Below are 20,673 nucleotides of genomic sequence, written 5' to 3'. Positions count from 1 at the left end.
CAGACGCGTTTCTGGCCGGAATGGCCGTCATCAGTGCTGGTCCCAGAGGCTGATAGATTCTCCTGGGCTTTGGAGACCACTCCCTTAAAAGTAGTCTCTCGACTCCTCCTTCCACAGGCAGGTGTGTGGATTGCGCTGAGGATCCCAGGTCCACTGCATGATGGTAGTTGCAGTCCTCACGTGGTTCCCCATACAGTGATGTGGAACACTGAACAAAATAATGTCCCCAAATTCTTGGCGCTGGGCTGCACTCCACCACAAGAGTCCTGGATATGATGGTCCCGCTAATACCTTTGTTTGTACCCTTATCAGGCAGCACAATGCTTCATCCTCTCTCCCCTCGCATAAATAATCTCCAAATGGAAATACCTCTGCTTGGGGTGGCGCTGCGATGTACTCCTCGTACTCCACCAAAAGATGCTGATTTCGCGGTGCTCCAGATCAAGAGGGCATGCCCCTTGCTGGTATCAGTGGAAACCGGCTGCACAACACCACCAATTGCTGACCTTAATGGAAAGTCAGCGGGACACATGCTCCGGGTACACAACAAAGGATTTATATAGCATAAATGAAGCGCTTCCCTGCAGTCCATGAAAAGCTTTGGCAGACGCGTTTCTGGCCGGAATGGCCGTCATCAGTGCCGGTCCCAAAGGCTGATAGATTCTCGTGGGCTTTGGAGACCACTCCCTTAAAAGTAGTCTCTTGACTCCTCCTCCCACAGGCAGGTGTGTGGATTGCGCTGAGGATCCCAGGTCCACTGCATGATGATAGTTGCAGTCCTCATGTGGTTCCCCATACAGTGATGTGGAACACTGAACAAAATAATGTCCCCAAATTCTTGGCGCTGGGCTGCACTCCACCACAAGAGTCCTGCATATGATGGTCCCGCTAATACCTTTGTTTGTACCCTTATCAGGCAGCACAATGCCGCCTCCTCTCTCCCCTCGCATAAATAATCTTCAAATAGAAATACTTCTGCTTGGGGGGGCGCCGCGATGTACTCCTTGTACTCCACCAAAAGATGCTGATTTTGCGGTGCTCCAGATCGAGAGGGCGTGCCCGTTGCCGGTATCAGCGGAAACTGGCTGCACAACACCACCAATGGCTGACCTTAATGGAAAGTCAGCAGGACACATGCTCCGGGTACACAACAAAGGATTTATTTAGCATAAATGAAGCGCTTCCCTGCAGTCCGTGAAACACTTTGGCAGACTCGTTTCTGGCCAGAATGGCCGTAATCAGTGCTAGTCCCACAGGCTTATAGATTCTCGTGGGCTTTGGAGACCACTCCCTTAAAAGTAGTCTCTCGACTCCTCCTCCCACAGGCAGGTGTGTGGATTGCGCTGAGGATCCCTGGTCCACTGCATGATGGTAGTTGCAGTCCTCACGTGGTTCCCCATACAGTGATGTGGAACACTGAACAAAATAATGTCCCCAAATTCTTGGCGCTGGGCTGCACTCCACCACAAGAGTCCTGGATATGATGGTCCCGCTAATACCTTTGTTTGTGCCCTTATCAGGCAGCATAATGCCGCCTCCTCTCTCCCCTCGCATAAATAATCTCCAAATGGAAATACCTCTGCTTGGGGGGGGGGCGCTGCGATGTACTCCTCGTACTCCACCAAAAGATGCTGATTTTGCGGTGTTCCAGATCGAGAGGGCGTGCCCGTTGCCGGTATCAGCGGAAACTGGCTGCACAACACCACCAATTGCTGACCTTAATGGAAAGTCAGCAGGACACATGCTCCGGGTACACAACAAAGGATTTATTTAGCATAAATGAAGCGCTTCCCTTCAGTCCGTGAAACACTTTGGCAGACTCGTTTCTGGCCAGAATGGCCGTGATCAGTGCTGGTCCCACAGGCTTATAGATTCACGTGGGCTTTGGAGACCACTCCCTTAAAAGTAGTCTCTCGACTCCTCCTCCCACAGGCAGGTGTGTGGATTGCGCTGAGGATCCCAGGTCCACTGCATGATGGTAGTTGGAGCCTTCACGTGGTTCCCCATACAGTGATGTGGAACACTGAACAAAATAATGTCCCCAAATTCTTGGCGCTGGGCTGCACTCCACCACAAGAGTCCTGGATATGATGGTCCCGCTAATACCTTTGTTTGTACCCTTAATAGGCAGCACAATGCTTCCTCCTCTCTCCCCTTGCATAAATAATCGCCAAATGGAAATACCTCTGCTTGGGGGGGCGCCACGATGTACTCCTCGTACTCCACCAAAAGATGCTGATTTCGCGGTGCTCCAGATCGAGAGGGAATGCCCCTTGCCGGTATCAGTGGAAACCGGCTGCACAACACCACCAATTGCTGACCTTAATGGAAAGTCAGCGGGACACATGCTCCGGGTACACAACAAAGGATTTATTTAGCATAAATGAAGTGCTTCCCTGCAGTCCATGAAAAGCTTTGGCAGACGTGTTTCTGGCCGGAATCGCCGTCATCAGTGCCGGTCCCAAAGGCTGATAGATTCTCGTGGGCTTTGGAGACCACTCCCTTAAAAGTAGTCTCTTGACTCCTCCTCCCACAGGCAGGTGTGTGGATTGCGCTGAGGATCCCAGGTCCACTGCATGATGGTAGGTGCAGTCCTCATGTGGTTCCCCATACAGTGATGTGGAACACTGAACAAAATAATGTCCCCAAATTCTTGGAGCTGGGCTGCACTCCACCACAAGAGTCCTGCATATGATGGTCCCGCTAATACCTTTGTTTGTACCCTTATCAGGCAGCACAATGCCGCCTCCTCTCGCATAAATAATCTCCAAATGGAAATACCTCTGCTTGGGGGGGCGCCGCGATGTACTCCTCGTACTCCACCAAAAGATGCTGATTTTGCGGTGCACCAGATCGATAGAGCGTGCCCGTTGCCGGTATCAGCGGAAACTGGCTGCACAACACCACCAATTGCTGACCTTAATGGAAAGTCAGCAGGACACATGCTCCGGGTACACAACAAAGGATTTATTTAGCATAAATGAAGCGCTTCCCTGCAGTCCGTGAAACGCTTTGGCAGACTCGTTTCTGGCCGGAATGGCCGTAATCAGTGCTGGTCCCACAGGCTTATAGATTCTCGTGGGCTTTGGAGACCACTCCCTTAAAAGTAGTCTCTCGACTCCTCCTCCCACAGGCAGGTGTGTGGATTGCGCTGAGGATCCCAGGTCCACTGCCTGATGGTAGTTGCAGTCCTCACGTGGTTCCCCATACAGTGATGTGGAACACTGAACAAAATAATGTTCCCAAATTCTTGGCGCTGGGCTGCACTCCACCACAAGAGTCCTGGATATGATGGTCCCGCTGATACCTTGGTTTGTACCCTTATCAGGCAGCACAATGCTTCCTCCTCTCTCCCCTCGCATAAATAATCTCCAAATGGAAATACCTCTGCTTGGGAGGGCGCCGCAATGTTCTCCTTGTACTCCACCAAAAGATGCTGATTTCGCGGTGCTCCAGATCGAGAGGGCATGCCCCTTGCCGGTATCAGTGGAAACCGGCTGTACAACACCACCAATTGCTGACCTTAATGGAAAGTCAGCGGGACACATGCTCCGGGTACACAACAAAGGATTTATTTAGGATAAATGAAGCGCTTCCCTGCAGTCAATGAAAAGCTTTGGCAGACGCGTTTCTGGCCGGAATGGCAGTCATCAGTGCCGGTCCCAAAGGCTGATAGATTCTCGTGGGCTTTGGAGACCACTCCCTTAAAAGTAGTCTCTCGACTCCTCCTCCCACAGGCAGGTGTGTGGATTGCGCTGAGGATCCTAGGTCCACTGCATGATGGTAGTTGGCAGTCCTCACGTGGTTCCCCATACAGTGATGTGGAACACTGAACAAAATAATGTCCCCAAATTCTTGGCGCTGGGCTGCACTCCACCACAAGAGTCCTGGATATGATGGTCCCGCTAATACCTTTGTTTGTACCCTTATCAGGCAGCACAATGCCGCCTCCTCTCTCCCCTCGCATAAATAATCCCCAAATGGAAATACTTCTGCTTGGGGGGGCGCCGCGATGTACTCCTCGTACTCCACCAAAAGATGCTGATTTTAAGGTGCTCCAGATCGAGAGGGCGTGCCCGTTGCCCATATCAGCGGAAACTGGCTGCACAACACCACCAATTGCTGACCTTAATGGAAAGTCAGCAGGACACATGCTCCGGTTACACAACAAATGATTTATTTAGCATAAATGAAGCTCTTCCCTGCAGTCCGTGAAATGCTTTGGCAGACGCGTTTCTGGCCGGAATGGCCGTCATCAGTGCTGGTCCCAGAGGCTGATAGATTCTCCTGGGCTTTGGAGACCACTCCCTTAAAAGTAGTCTCTCGACTCCTCCTTCCACAGGCAGGTGTGTGGATTGCGCTGAGGATCCCAGGTCCACTGCATGATGGTAGTTGCAGTCCTCACGTGGTTCCCCATACAGTGATGTGGAACACTGAACAAAATAATGTCCCCAAATTCTTGGCGCTGGGCTGCACTCCACCACAAGAGTCCTGGATATGATGGTCCCGCTAATACCTTTGTTTGTACCCTTATCAGGCAGCACAATGCTTCATCCTCTCTCCCCTCGCATAAATAATCTCCAAATGGAAATACCTCTGCTTGGGGTGGCGCTGCGATGTACTCCTCGTACTCCACCAAAAGATGCTGATTTCGCGGTGCTCCAGATCGAGAGGGCATGCCCCTTGCTGGTATCAGTGGAAACCGGCTGCACAACACCACCAATTGCTGACCTTAATGGAAAGTCAGCGGGACACATGCTCCGGGTACACAACAAAGGATTTATATAGCATAAATGAAGCGCTTCCCTGCAGTCCATGAAAAGCTTTGGCAGACGCGTTTCTGGCCGGAATGGCCGTCATCAGTGCCGGTCCCAAAGGCTGATAGATTCTCGTGGGCTTTGGAGACCACTCCCTTAAAAGTAGTCTCTTGACTCCTCCTCCCACAGGCAGGTGTGTGGATTGCGCTGAGGATCCCAGGTCCACTGCATGATGATAGTTGCAGTCCTCATGTGGTTCCCCATACAGTGATGTGGAACACTGAACAAAATAATGTCCCCAAATTCTTTGCGCTGGGCTGCACTCCACCACAAGAGTCCTGCATATGATGGTCCCGCTAATACCTTTGTTTGTACCCTTATCAGGCAGCACAATGCCGCCTCCTCTCTCCCCTTGCATAAATAATCTTCAAATAGAAATACTTCTGCTTGGGGGGGCGCCGCGATGTACTCCTCGTACTCCACCAAAAGATGCTGATTTTGCGGTGCTCCAGATCGAGAGGGCGTGCCCGTTGCCGGTATCAGCGGAAACTGGCTGCACAACACCACCAATGGCTGACCTTAATGGAAAGTCAGCAGGACACATGCTCCGGGTACACAACAAAGGATTTATTTAGCATAAATGAAGCGCTTCCCTGCAGTCCGTGAAACACTTTGGCAGACTCGTTTCTGGCCAGAATGGCCGTAATCAGTGCTAGTCCCACAGGCTTATAGATTCTCGTGGGCTTTGGAGACCACTCCCTTAAAAGTAGTCTCTCGACTCCTCCTCCCACAGGCAGGTGTGTGGATTGCGCTGAGGATCCCTGGTCCACTGCATGATGGTAGTTGCAGTCCTCACGTGGTTCCCCATACAGTGATGTGGAACACTGAACAAAATAATGTCCCCAAATTCTTGGCGCTGGGCTGCACTCCACCACAAGAGTCCTGGATATGATGGTCCCGCTAATACCTTTGTTTGTACCCTTATCAGGCAGCACAATGCCGCCTCCTCTCTCCCCTCGCATAAATAATCCCCAAATGGAAATACTTCTGCTTGGGGGGGGCGCCGCGATGTACTCCTCGTACTCCACCAAAAGATGCTGATTTTGCGGTGTTCCAGATCGAGAGGGCGTGCCCGTTGCCGGTATCAGCGGAAACTGGCTGCACAACACCACCAATTGCTGACCTTAATGGAAAGTCAGCAGGACACATGCTCCGGTTACACAACAAATGATTTATTTAGCATAAATGAAGCTCTTCCCTGCAGTCCGTGAAATGCTTTGGCAGACGCGTTTCTGGCCGGAATGGCCGTCATCAGTGCTGGTCCCAGAGGCTGATAGATTCTCCTGGGCTTTGGAGACCACTCCCTTAAAAGTAGTCTCTCGACTCCTCCTTCCACAGGCAGGTGTGTGGATTGCGCTGAGGATCCCAGGTCCACTGCATGATGGTAGTTGCAGTCCTCACGTGGTTCCCCATACAGTGATGTGGAACACTGAACAAAATAATGTCCCCAAATTCTTGGCGCTGGGCTGCACTCCACCACAAGAGTCCTGGATATGATGGTCCCGCTAATACCTTTGTTTGTACCCTTATCAGGCAGCACAATGCTTCATCCTCTCTCCCCTCGCATAAATAATCTCCAAATGGAAATACCTCTGCTTGGGGTGGCGCTGCGATGTACTCCTCGTACTCCACCAAAAGATGCTGATTTCGCGGTGCTCCAGATCGAGAGGGCATGCCCCTTGCTGGTATCAGTGGAAACCGGCTGCACAACACCACCAATTGCTGACCTTAATGGAAAGTCAGCGGGACACATGCTCCGGGTACACAACAAAGGATTTATATAGCATAAATGAAGCGCTTCCCTGCAGTCCATGAAAAGCTTTGGCAGACTCGTTTCTGGCCGGAATGGCCGTCATCAGTGCCGGTCCCAAAGGCTGATAGATTCTCGTGGGCTTTGGAGACCACTTCCTTAAAAGTAGTCTCTTGACTCCTCCTCCCACAGGCAGGTGTGTGGATTGCGCTGAGGATCCCAGGTCCACTGCATGATGATAGTTGCAGTCCTCATGTGGTTCCCCATACAGTGATGTGGAACACTGAACAAAATAATGTCCCCAAATTCTTGGCGCTGGGCTGCACTCCACCACAAAGCCTTGCATTCCTCCGGAGCAAAATACCTTCAGAAAAGGCTAACATTTTACCACCCTGCCAGGCCGCTCAGGTCAGGAGCCTTGTTTCTTGCTACGGTTCCCCGGGTCAAGAGAGCCCGCATCGGAGGCCGTTCTTTTAAACTACTAGCGCCCCAGTTGTGGAATAAACTGCCTGTGTCCCTGCGCAGCTCCCCTAACCTGTTAACATTTAGGAAGGGGCTCAAAACTTGGCTTTTTACTTCTTAGTTCCTGGCCCTATTAGGTTTTCTCTTGCTCTGTTTTTATTTTCTTTCCTTGTTGTGTTATGAGATTGTGTGCAATTCAAAGCGTCGGGACACTCTTCTGAGTAGCCGTACGCTATATAAAACCCCGGGATAACATAACATATGATGGTCCCGCTAATACCTTTGTTTGTACCCTTATCAGGCAGCACAATGCCGCCTCCTCTCTCCCCTCGCATAAATAATCTTCAAATAGAAATACTTCTGCTTGGGGGGGCGCCGCGATGTACTCCTCGTACTCCACCAAATGATGCTGATTTTGCGGTGCTCCAGATCGAGAGGGCGTGCCCGTTGCCGGTATCAGCGGAAACTGGCTGCACAACACCACCAATGGCTGACCTTAATGGAAAGTCAGCAGGACACATGCTCCGGGTACACAACAAAGGATTTATTTAGCATAAATGAAGCGCTTCCCTGCAGTCCGTGAAACACTTTGGCAGACTCGTTTCTGGCCAGAATGGCCGTAATCAGTGCTAGTCCCACAGGCTTATAGATTCTCGTGGGCTTTGGAGACCACTCCCTTAAAAGTAGTCTCTCGACTCCTCCTCCCACAGGCAGGTGTGTGGATTGCGCTGAGGATCCCTGGTCCACTGCATGATGGTAGTTGCAGTCCTCACGTGGTTCCCCATACAGTGATGTGGAACACTGAACAAAATAATGTCCCCAAATTCTTGGCGCTGGGCTGCACTCCACCACAAGAGTCCTGGATATGATGGTCCCGCTAATACCTTTGTTTGTGCCCTTATCAGGCAGCATAATGCCGCCTCCTCTCTCCCCTCGCATAAATAATCTCCAAATGGAAATACCTCTGCTTGGGGGGGGGGCGCTGCGATGTACTCCTCGTACTCCACCAAAAGATGCTGATTTTGCGGTGTTCCAGATCGAGAGGGCGTGCCCGTTGCCGGTATCAGCGGAAACTGGCTGCACAACACCACCAATTGCTGACCTTAATGGAAAGTCAGCAGGACACATGCTCCGGGTACACAACAAAGGATTTATTTAGCATAAATGAAGCGCTTCCCTTCAGTCCGTGAAACACTTTGGCAGACTCGTTTCTGGCCAGAATGGCCGTGATCAGTGCTGGTCCCACAGGCTTATAGATTCACGTGGGCTTTGGAGACCACTCCCTTAAAAGTAGTCTCTCGACTCCTCCTCCCACAGGCAGGTGTGTGGATTGCGCTGAGGATCCCAGGTCCACTGCATGATGGTAGTTGGAGCCTTCACGTGGTTCCCCATACAGTGATGTGGAACACTGAACAAAATAATGTCCCCAAATTCTTGGCGCTGGGCTGCACTCCACCACAAGAGTCCTGGATATGATGGTCCCGCTAATACCTTTGTTTGTACCCTTAATAGGCAGCACAATGCTTCCTCCTCTCTCCCCTTGCATAAATAATCGCCAAATGGAAATACCTCTGCTTGGGGGGGCGCCACGATGTACTCCTCGTACTCCACCAAAAGATGCTGATTTCGCGGTGCTCCAGATCGAGAGGGAATGCCCCTTGCCGGTATCAGTGGAAACCGGCTGCACAACACCACCAATTGCTGACCTTAATGGAAAGTCAGCGGGACACATGCTCCGGGTACACAACAAAGGATTTATTTAGCATAAATGAAGTGCTTCCCTGCAGTCCATGAAAAGCTTTGGCAGACGTGTTTCTGGCCGGAATCGCCGTCATCAGTGCCGGTCCCAAAGGCTGATAGATTCTCGTGGGCTTTGGAGACCACTCCCTTAAAAGTAGTCTCTTGACTCCTCCTTCCACAGGCAGGTGTGTGGATTGCGCTGAGGATCCCAGGTCCACTGCATGATGGTAGGTGCAGTCCTCATGTGGTTCCCCATACAGTGATGTGGAACACTGAACAAAATAATGTCCCCAAATTCTTGGAGCTGGGCTGCACTCCACCACAAGAGTCCTGCATATGATGGTCCCGCTAATACCTTTGTTTGTACCCTTATCAGGCAGCACAATGCCGCCTCCTCTCGCATAAATAATCTCCAAATGGAAATACCTCTGCTTGGGGGGGCGCCTCGATGTACTCCTCGTACTCCACCAAAAGATGCTGATTTTGCGGTGCACCAGATCGATAGAGCGTGCCCGTTGCCGGTATCAGCGGAAACTGGCTGCACAACACCACCAATTGCTGACCTTAATGGAAAGTCAGCAGGACACATGCTCCGGGTACACAACAAAGGATTTATTTAGCATAAATGAAGCGCTTCCCTGCAGTCCGTGAAACGCTTTGGCAGACTCGTTTCTGGCCGGAATGGCCGTAATCAGTGCTGGTCCCACAGGCTTATAGATTCTCGTGGGCTTTGGAGACCACTCCCTTAAAAGTAGTCTCTCGACTCCTCCTCCCACAGGCAGGTGTGTGGATTGCGCTGAGGATCCCAGGTCCACTGCCTGATGGTAGTTGCAGTCCTCACGTGGTTCCCCATACAGTGATGTGGAACACTGAACAAAATAATGTTCCCAAATTCTTGGCGCTGGGCTGCACTCCACCACAAGAGTCCTGGATATGATGGTCCCGCTGATACCTTGGTTTGTACCCTTATCAGGCAGCACAATGCTTCCTCCTCTCTCCCCTCGCATAAATAATCTCCAAATGGAAATACCTCTGCTTGGGAGGGCGCCGCGATGTTCTCCTTGTACTCCACCAAAAGATGCTGATTTCGCGGTGCTCCAGATCGAGAGGGCATGCCCCTTGCCGGTATCAGTGGAAACCGGCTGTACAACACCACCAATTGCTGACCTTAATGGAAAGTCAGCGGGACACATGCTCCGGGTACACAACAAAGGATTTATTTAGGATAAATGAAGCGCTTCCCTGCAGTCAATGAAAAGCTTTGGCAGACGCGTTTCTGGCCGGAATGGCAGTCATCAGTGCCGGTCCCAAAGGCTGATAGATTCTCGTGGGCTTTGGAGACCACTCCCTTAAAAGTAGTCTCTCGACTCCTCCTCCCACAGGCAGGTGTGTGGATTGCGCTGAGGATCCTAGGTCCACTGCATGATGGTAGTTGGCAGTCCTCACGTGGTTCCCCATACAGTGATGTGGAACACTGAACAAAATAATGTCCCCAAATTCTTGGCGCTGGGCTGCACTCCACCACAAGAGTCCTGGATATGATGGTCCCGCTAATACCTTTGTTTGTACTCTTATCAGGCAGCACAATGCCACCTCCTTTCTCCCCTCGCCTAAATAATCTCCAAATGGAAATACCTCTGCTTGGGGGGGCGCCACAATGTACTCCTCGTACTCCATTAAAAGATTATGATTTTGCGGTGCTCCAGATCGAGAGGGCGTGCCCCTTGCCGGTATCAGCGGAAACCGGGTACACAACACCACCAATTGCTGACCTTAATGGAAAGTCAGCGGGACACATGCTCCGGGTACACAATAAAGGATTTATTTAGCCTAAATGAAGCGCTTCCCTGCAGTCCGTGAAACGCTTTGGCAGACGCGTTTCTGGCCGGAATGGCCGTCATCAGTGCCGGTCCCACAGGCTGATAGATTCTCGTGGGCATTGGAGACTACTCCTTTAAAAGTAGTCTCTCGACTCCTCCTCCCACAGGCAGGTGTGTGGATTGGGCTGAGGATCCCAGGTCCACTGCATGATGGTAGTTGCAGTCCTCACGTGGTTCCCCATACAGTGATGTGGAACACTGAATAAAATAATGTCCCTAATTCTTGGCGCTGGGCTGCACTCCACCACAAGAGTCCTGGATATGATGGTCCCGCTAATACCTTTGTTTGTACCCTTATCAGGCAGCACAATGCCGCCTCCTCTCTCCCACAATATATATATAAATATTTTTTTTCATTATAATTTATTTTCTCTCTCATTCATTTGCAGACCTGTATCAAGGGGAATTCAGGATTACTGCATACAATTCAGTGTGACGAGTGAATGCCAGAATAGATATTTGAATAAGTAGAGTTAAGCAATTTCACTAAAGGTGAGAATCCATACTGAAGGTTCAAATGATTTAAAATATTAGAGAACTTGCATTTTATTTGAAATTTGGTAAGAAATGAACTACAATTGATACTTTCCCTTAAATTCATTACCTGACTCCTAAAAATTTCAACTTAACATGGGGTACTTGAAAACTATTTTGTCTTAAATATGTCAGTAGTGGTCTACCATAATAAAAATACCCAATCACAAATAATATTGTCTGTAGAATGACCAACGGTTCAATTAAATCAATGTTCATGCGCTCTAGACAGTGTTGAGAACACAGCGATATTTGATTGAATAAGATTCAGAAGAAAAGACCGAGGATGAAATAACAAGTAGAGTGACTCAATAGGTAAATATCTATATGATCCTAACTTGTAGAAAATCATTGAAGTAAAGAGGAGAAAATTAACCTAATAAAACCGATAAACAACATAGATTCCAAGGAAGGGGACACAATGGTTTTAAATTAAACGAGGGATGTAAGGTTCCCAGTATACAGTTTGTACATAAAGAATTTCTCTGCTTCTGGGGGAAGAGGTAAAAAGAGTATATTTTGTATGAATGATGATCATAAGGTTCCCTGTATAAGGAATGTAATAAAGAATTTTTCTGCATCCAGAGATATATGTAAACAGTGTGTAATTTGCACGTAAGATGAACGTTATATTTTATCTTTGTATACATTTGATGTAAATGTGTTAACACTGGGAGTGTTGAATTTGATATATGATTTTCTGTTTCTAAGCCCTTGAAGAAGTGCAAATGTGCGCGAAACACGTGTTAGCTGTTGTGCTGTAGTCACTGAGGCATCAAGGCTGTATTCTGTGTTTATATAATCAGCTGAAAATAGAAAGAAAGAAGTTAAAAGAAACAACGCAAGACTTTTCGTCATTGTTTGAATGTTGTAGCATCCCAGTATTGTGATTTAAACATTTATATACATATTTAAACCTACCTTAATAATATGTGGCAATGGCATGCGAGTTTAGAGCATATGTGTGCTAAACAAGTGCAGGGTAACAAATGCATTTTAGACGCATGCAAAGTTTTTACTAGCGTTGCACAGTCATACAACCTGTTTAGAATGTCTTGTCAATTGATATGCGCCGGCTCAAATGGTCACATGACATGACTAACCAAAAGGCCCTGGAGAATATTAGCAAGGGAGTTCGTAAAGCCATATTGGACCTAGATCATGTAAATAGCTTGGATCACTGACATACTATTGAGGGACAGAATATCGACTAGCAACAATATCAATGAAAAAATATCTACAGACAGAATATCGAGTTTGTATCTACAAACAGGGAAGTACAAAAATATTGAGTACAAAATATCGTTTACAAAAATATAGTTTATAAAAATATCGACTTTATTAAAACAGTGTTAAATTAAATTAATATTAAAAATTAATTACTAAAATTTACTTAAAAATAATTAAATTAACTTATAATAATTAAATAATTAATGAAAATTATAAACAAAAATGTTTAACATATATATATAGTAACATTATATAATTAAATAATATCCAATATTATTACCGTATGATAGCAGAATTGTAAAAAATAGTATTCTCACTCCAGTGGGTGCAACAGTAGAGAAAGTGTTGGATAGCGTAGGGGTAAAAATAACTATTCCCACGCCAGTGGGTGCAACAGTAGGGAAAGCGTTGGATAGCGTAGGGGTAAAAATTACTATTCCCACTCCAGTGGGTACAACAGTAGGGAAAGCGTTCGATAGCGTAGGGGTAAAAATTACTAATCCTACTATTCCAACTCCAAAAAGTGCAACTGTAGGGAAAGCGTTGGATAGCGTAGGGGTTAAAATTACTATTCCCACTCCAGTGGGTACAACAGTAGGGAAAGCGTTGGATAGCGTAGGGGTACAAATTACTATTCCCACTCCAGTGGGTGCAACAGTAGAGAAAGCGTTGGATAGCGTAGGGGTACAAATTACTATTCCCACTCCAGTGGGTGCAACAGTAGGGAAAGCATTGGATAGCATAGGGGTAAAAATTACTATTCCCACTCCAGTGGGTACAACAGTAGGGAAAGCATTGGATAGCGTAGGGGTAAAAATTACTATTCCAACTCCAAAGAGTGCAACAGTAGGGAAAACGTTGGATAGCGTAGGGGTTAAAATTACTATTCCCACTCCAGTGGGTTCAACAGTAGGGAAAGCGTTGTATAGCGCAGGGGTAAAAATTACTATTCCCACTCCAGTGGGTGCAACAGTAGAGAAAGCATTGGATAGCGTAGGGGTACAAATTACTATTCCAACTCCAGTGGGTGCAACAGTAGGGAACGCGTTGGATAGCATAGGCTACAAATTACTATTCCCACTCCAGTGGGTGCAACAGTAGGGAAAGCGTTGGATAGCGTAGGGGTAAAAATTACTATTCCAACTCCAAAGAGTGCAACAGTAGGGAAAGCGTTGGAAAGCGTAAGGGTAAAAATTACTATTCCCACTCCAAATAGTGCAACAGTAGGGAAAGCGTTGGATAGCGTAGGGGTTAAAATTACTATTCCCACTCCAGTGGGTGCAACAGTAGGGAAAGCGTTGGATAGCATAGGGGTAAAAATTACTACTACCACTCCAAAGAGTGCAATAGTAGGGAAAGCGTTGGATAGTGTAGTGGTAAAAATTACTATTCCCACTCCAAAGAGTGCAACAGTAAGGAAAGCATTGGATAGCGTAGGGGTTAAAATTACTATTCCCACTCCCGAGAGTGCAACAGTAGGGAAAGTAAATACTTCATATATTATTTATAAAAATATACATTAATATCTATAAAAAATAAATTAAAAGTTATTACCAATTTAATATAATTTAATAATTAACCTATTAAAATTAGTAATTAACATTAATTATTACAATTAGTTACCTATTAATACAAATTATTTACAAATTAACAAATAATTATTTAACACTTAAAAATTAATTAACAATTAATTCAAATTAAATACAATTAAATAAATTTAATTATTTAATTAATTATAAATAAATTACTTCCCACCCTATTCCCCTATAAACCCACAACCCGCTATAGAAAATAAATTAGTAAAATTAACATAATTAGCAATTATTCAATTAAATTAAATTAATTGGCAATTACAATTTTATTATTTACACATAAAAACGTAATTAACAATTAATTCTAAATAAATACCAATAATTAATTTTACATATTCAATTAATTATAATTAAATTACTTCCCAACCAATTCCCCTATAAACCCACAACCCGCTCAGAAAATAAATTAGTAAAATTACCATAATTAGCAATTAATCAATTAATTAAAAATAATTGCCAATCAATATTGAATTCATTACCAAATATAAATTAAATAACAATGAATTAAAAATTAATACCAATGAATAAATTGACATATTTATTAAATTATAATTAAATTACTTCCCACCCTATTCCCCTATAAACCCACAACCCGCTACAGAATTAAATTACGCAAAAATTAAAAAACACAAAATTCATTATTTTAAAATTATTTATAACATAAATACACACTTTTCACACATATAATAACATAAAAAACACTATAAAAAATTCGATATTATTAAGAATTCTATAATTTTAATAATCTATATTATATACTTCGATATTTTAACTTTCTATATTTTTTACGTTCGATATTACATTACTTACCTTAAAAACGATATTTTTGCTGTCTATATTCTGTCCATTCGATATTTTGTCCAATCTATATTTAAAACTCGATATTATGTCCAATCGATATTTTGGACTCAATATTTTGTCTGTTTACCAAATAGCTCAGGTGATGATCTGAGATGTATAACTAAATTGCATGACAGTCTTTTTGTGGAAATTAGAGCTCACTTTTTTATACCGATTAAAAGCAATAAGGTTATTGCCCCAAACCACTGAGGTCAAGTCAAGTCAAGTCAAGTCGGTAATTTATATAGCGCGCTACATACCCAGAGGGTCTCAAGGCGCTTGAGGAAGGGTGGGGAGTTATTTGTCGAATATCCAGGTTTTAAGTAGCTTTCTGAATGCTAGGTGGTTCTGAGTGAGGCGAAGGTGAATGGGAAGTGAGTTCCAGGTTTTAGCCGCCAGGTATGAGAAGGATCTTCCTCCCATGGTGAATTTGTTAATGCGAGGGACAGCAGCAAGGGCTTGGTTGGAAGAGCGTAGCTGGCGGGAGGGGGTGTAGAATGAAAGTCGTGTGTTGAGGCATTCGGGTCCAAGTTCGTAAAGTGCTTTGTGTGCGTGGGTTAGGAGGCGGAATGTTATCCTCTTATTGACGGGAAGCAAGTGAAGGTTTTTCAGGTGACCAGAGATGTGGTCTTTACGCAGGATGTCTAGTATGAGTCTAGCTGATGCATTCTGGATGCGTTGGAGGTTTTTCTGGAGTTTTGCGGTGGTTCCGGCATATAGGGTGTTACCGTAGTCCAGGCGGCTAGTAATCAATGCGTGGGTGACCGTTTTTCTGGTTTCGGTGGGGATCCAGCGAAATGTTTTTTTGAGCATTCGAAGAATGTTGAAACAAGAGGACGAAACGGCGTTGACTTGTCTGGTCATCGAGAGTGAGGAATCCAGGATGACGCCCAGGTTACGCGCGTGGTCTGTCGGGATGGGTGCAGTTCCAAGGGCCTCTGGCCACCAAGAGTCGTCCCAGGCGGAGGGGGAGGTACCTAAGATAAGGACTTCAGTTTTGTCTGAGTTCAGTTTCAGACGGCTGTGCTTCATCCACTCAGCTACTTCTTTCATTCCTTCATGTAGGTTGGTTTTGGCGGTGTTGGGGTCTTTGGTGAGCGAGAGGATTAGTTGAGTGTCATCCTCGTAGGAGATGATGTCGAGGTTGTGTTGGCGTACGATGTCCGCGAGGGGGCTCATGTATACGTTGAAGAGGGTGGGGCTGAGTGAAGATCCTTGTGGTACGCCACAAATGACTTCAGTGGCCTCTGACTTGAATGGTGGGAGGCGGACTCTCTGTGTTCTTCCGGCAAGGAACGAGGTGATCCATTCCAGTGCTTTTCCTTGGATTCCGATGTTTCTGAGGCGTTGTAGGAGGGTGCTATGGCAGACTGTGTCGAAGGCTGCGGAGAGGTCGAGGAGGATGAGGGCAACTGTGTCTCCATTGTCTAGTAGAGTTCTAATGTCGTCTGTTGCTGCGATGAGGGCGGTCTCAGTGCTGTGTTTGGCTCGGAAGCCGGACTGTGAGGAGTCGAGGGATTTGTTGGTTTCGAGGAAGGCGGCGAGCTGGTTGTTGACGGCTTTCTCGATGACTTTGGCCGGGAATGGAAGGAGCGAGATGGGGCGGTAGTTTTTGAGTTCGGTGGGGTCCGCTGTGGGTTTTTTCAGAAGGGCGCTGAGTTCGGCGTGTTTCCAGCTTTCCGGGAAGGTGGCGGATTTGAAGGAGCAGTTGATGACGTCTCGGAGGTGTGGTGCTATGATGAAGTCCGCTTTGTTGAAAATGTGGTGAGGACATGGGTCGGTAGGTGATCCAGAGTGGATGGAGTTCATCAGGCGGATGGTGTCCTCAGTGGAGATTGGGTTCCAGTCATTAAGGGTGTTCAAGGGGGGTGGAGGTGCAGCCGAAGTTTGTGTGGGTTGGACTCCGGGTTGGTTGTCGAAGCTGTTGTGGATGTCTGTGATTTTGATGTGGAAGAACGAAGCTAGAGAGTCGCAGAGGGTTTGAGATGGGGTGATGTCGTTGGAGTTGGCAGTGGGGTTGGTAAACTCTTTGACGATGTTGAATAATTCCTTGCTGTTGTGGGCGTTGTTGTCTAGTCGGTCCTTGAAAGCGGCTTTCTTGGTAGTCCGGATCAGTTGGTGGTGTATGCGGGTGGCGTTTTTGAAGGCGTCCCTTGTGCTGGTGTTTGGGTCAGAGTCAAAAACACTTTATTCGATTAAGTTAAAATCATAAAAGTATGCTATACATTCAATATTGATCACAGGAATATAGAAACATTTTTTATATAAAAAACGTTAAAACAAGAGACATTATGTACAAGTTTTCAATAGTATTCAGGGTATATGTACAAAAATTTTATACAGCTACATCATATTTACACTGACTATAGATTCCTTCAAGTTTTCAGTTCATCTACACAGATTGTACTAATGAGTTTGCAAACTGATCTATTTACAATTATATTTACAGATCTATAATACAAACATTTTATAGCATTTCCCTAACAGGGCGTGCAGACTTTTACAGGAAGCTAGATCAAATAGTCGGTGATTGAAGTCTTTTTTGCTTGGACCGAATAGACATTGTAAGAAAATTTGCTACCCCATACATTATTAAAGGTGTTTCCATTAGCTGTAGAAACAGGAAAGCGGGTTTGACTTGGGTAAACCTTTGATCGTTCAGTATAGGCTTGATATATTTCTCTCTAGCATTTCTAAAAAAGGGACAAAAAAAAGAGAAAATGCAAAGAATCCTGATCTGAGAAATCATCACACTTGCAGGGGGCGTTCTCATGGGGCTTACACCACTTACTATATTCACCCAGCAGAAAGTGTGCCTGATTGGTGTTTGGGTCTTTTTTCCAGGCCTTCTGGAAGGAGCGACAGAGTTTCTTGGAGTTCTTAAGATCATCGTTGAACCAGGAGGCGTTTTTGCTGCCTAGTTTGAATTGACGTTTTTTCAAAGGTGCTAGGTTGTCGGCGCTGTTGGTTAGCCATTGAGTGAGGTTAATGGCTGCTTCGTTGGGGTTCGAAGAGTAGGCAGGAGGGTTTTGAAGCAGCGATGTGGAGATCTGGTCGATGGTGATTTTGTTCCAGTTTCTTCGCAGAATAGGTTGAGGATGGTTGTGGGCTGTGGTCTTATTGTAGACAAAGTGAACGCAGCTGTGGTCCGTCCAATGGAGAACTGTGGTGTGACTGAAGGAGATATGTTTGCTGGAGGTGAAGATAGGGTCGAGTGTGTGACCTGCGTTGTGAGTGGGGGTGTTGACAAGTTGTTTGAGTCCGAGGTTGGCGAGATTGTCTAGAAGGGTGTTGGCGTTGCTGTTGTTGCTCTTTTCCAGGTGAAAATTGAGGTCTCCCAAAAGAATGTATTCCTCGGAGGGGAGGGTGTGTGGGGTGATGAAGTCAGTGATGTCTTCACTGAATTGTGCCCGGGATCCTTGTGGCCTGTAGAGGAGTGTGCCTCTGAGTGTGGTCTTGGGGTCGGTGTGGATCTGGAAGTGAAGGTGTTCGGCGCTAGCGAAGTTGACGTCTGAGCTGGTTGAGATGCGAATGGAATTCTTATGGACGATAGCGATGCCTCCTCCTGTTTGCTTGATGCGGTCTTTTCGGATGATCTTGTAGCCTTCCGGGATGGCAATGGTGATGTCTGGGGCTGAGGAGGCGTTCATCCATGTTTCTGTTAGAAAGGCGACGTCCGGAGAGATGGTGTCTAGTAAATTCCAAAGGTCGATGGCGTGTTTGTGGACCGAGCGGGTGTTGAGAAGGATACATTTAAGGTGGTTGGTGTCCGATCTCTGTTTGGTGTTAGTAGATGTGGAGTTGGTCTTGGTGCCGTCATACTTGCAGGAGTTGCAAGTGAAGGGTCCATGGGTGTGTCCAGGTGCGGCTTGGGCGCAGTTGGGGAGACGGCCGGGGTTTAGTGCTAAGAGGGTGGAGGCGTCGTATGTAATGCGGGAGGGGTGGGTGGTGCGGGGGCCAGGGGGTCTGGCGCTGGGCGCGGTCCAGGCGCGGACGGGCGTAGATGGGCTTACCTTTGGCGCACCTTCGACGCGGCCGCCACGCGTGGACGCTGCGCGTTGGGTCATCAGCCTTAAATGGAAAGTGGAGGGGGCGGAGCGTGGGAGGGGGAGCAGGGAGGCGGGGCGTAGGGGGATGGACGGGCTGCAGGCACAACAAAATGGACGGGGAGACAACAACAGGACCGGGAAATGCGAGCTGGCGCTGGAACATGGGCACAATAACACTTTCAATTAAGTCAAAGCAATGCACAGCGTTCCTAAATGCGATATGTAAATCAGGCTAAACAATGCGGAGTAGTCACAGTTCAAGCAGAGTAATGCTGAGCGCTACGCAGGCAGAGCGGGTGCAGATCCAATTAGTAAAATATGCCAGAGCAGCGCTACGATACCACAAGCAGCGCTATGGATCCAGGAGGGAGGGTGGAGCGGCCGCCTCACACGGAGTCAGGCAGGTCACGGAGGTTCCTCAGCTGAGACGTTGCTGGTATCTCGTGGGTGGGAGGGGGAGCAGGGAGGCGGGGGCGTAGGGGGAGGGACGGGCTGCAGGCACAACAAAATGGACGGGGAGACAACAACAGGACCGGGAAATGCGACCTGGCGCTGGAACATGGGCACAATAACACTTTCAATTAAGTCAAAGCAATGCACAGCGTTCCTAAATGCGATATGTAAATCAGGCTAAACAATGCGGAGTAGTCACAGTTCAAGCAGAGTAATGCTGAGCGCTACGCAGGCAGAGCGGGTGCAGATCCAATTAGTAAAATATGCCAGAGCAGCGCTACGATACCATAAGCAGCGCTATGGATCCAGGAGGGAGGGTGGAGCGGCCGCCTCACACGGAGTCAGGCAGGTCACGGAGGTTCTTCAGCTGAGACGTTGCTGGTATCTCGTGGGTGGGAGGGGGAGCAGGGAGGCGGGGCGTAGGGGGAGGGACGGGCTGCAGGCACAACAAAATGGACGGGGAGACAACAACAGGACCGGGAAATGCGAGCTGGCGCTGGAACATGGGCACAATAACACTTTCAATTAAGTCAAAGCAATGCACAGCGTTCCTAAATGCGATATGTAAATCAGGCTAAACAATGCGGAGTAGTCACAGTTCAAGCAGAGTAATGCTGAGCACTACGCAGGCAGAGCGGGTGCAGATCCAATTAGTAAAATATGCCAGAGCAGCGCTACGATACCACAAGCAGCGCCATGGATCCAGGAGGGAGTGTGGAGCGGCCGCCTCACACGGAGTCAGGCAGGTCACGGAGGTTCCTCAGCTGAGACGTTGCTGGTATCTCGTGGGTGGGAGGAGGAGCAGGGAGGCGGGGCGTAGGGGGAGGGACGGGCTGCAGGCACAACAAAATGGACGGGGAGACAACAACAGGACCGGGAAATGCGAGCTGGCGCTGGAACATGGGCACAATAACACTTTCAATTAAGTCAAAGCAATGCACAGCGTTCCTAAATGCGATATGTAAATCAGGCTAAACAATGCGGAGGAGTTACACAGGAAGGCTGTTCAGACCGCAATATGCGCGTAACCCTCTAGACAACGAAATGGAAGATTTTAGAATTGTTTTCTACAAAGATAAAGCTTTTAATGATAATGATGTGCTAGTGGCTCTTAACGCAGTGGCTGGTTGAAGTGCGCCTGGACCAGATGGGGTCCCTGTGGACATCTTTGCCCATGCTAAGGTGCGCTGGGGTAGGTACATCAATGTGTTGGCTAACGCTGTGGCCCAGGGTGCACCGATCCCGGTCTCATGGAAAGGGGCGGTGATAATCCCAGTGCATAAAAAAGGTGACAAAACGCAGCCGGGAAATTACAGGCCTATCAGT

This window comes from Lissotriton vulgaris, chromosome 7 (assembly GCF_964263255.1).
Source record: "Lissotriton vulgaris chromosome 7, aLisVul1.2, whole genome shotgun sequence".
Classification (NCBI taxonomy): domain Eukaryota; kingdom Metazoa; phylum Chordata; class Amphibia; order Caudata; family Salamandridae; genus Lissotriton; species Lissotriton vulgaris.
Note: the sequence above shows the minus strand (reverse complement) of the source record.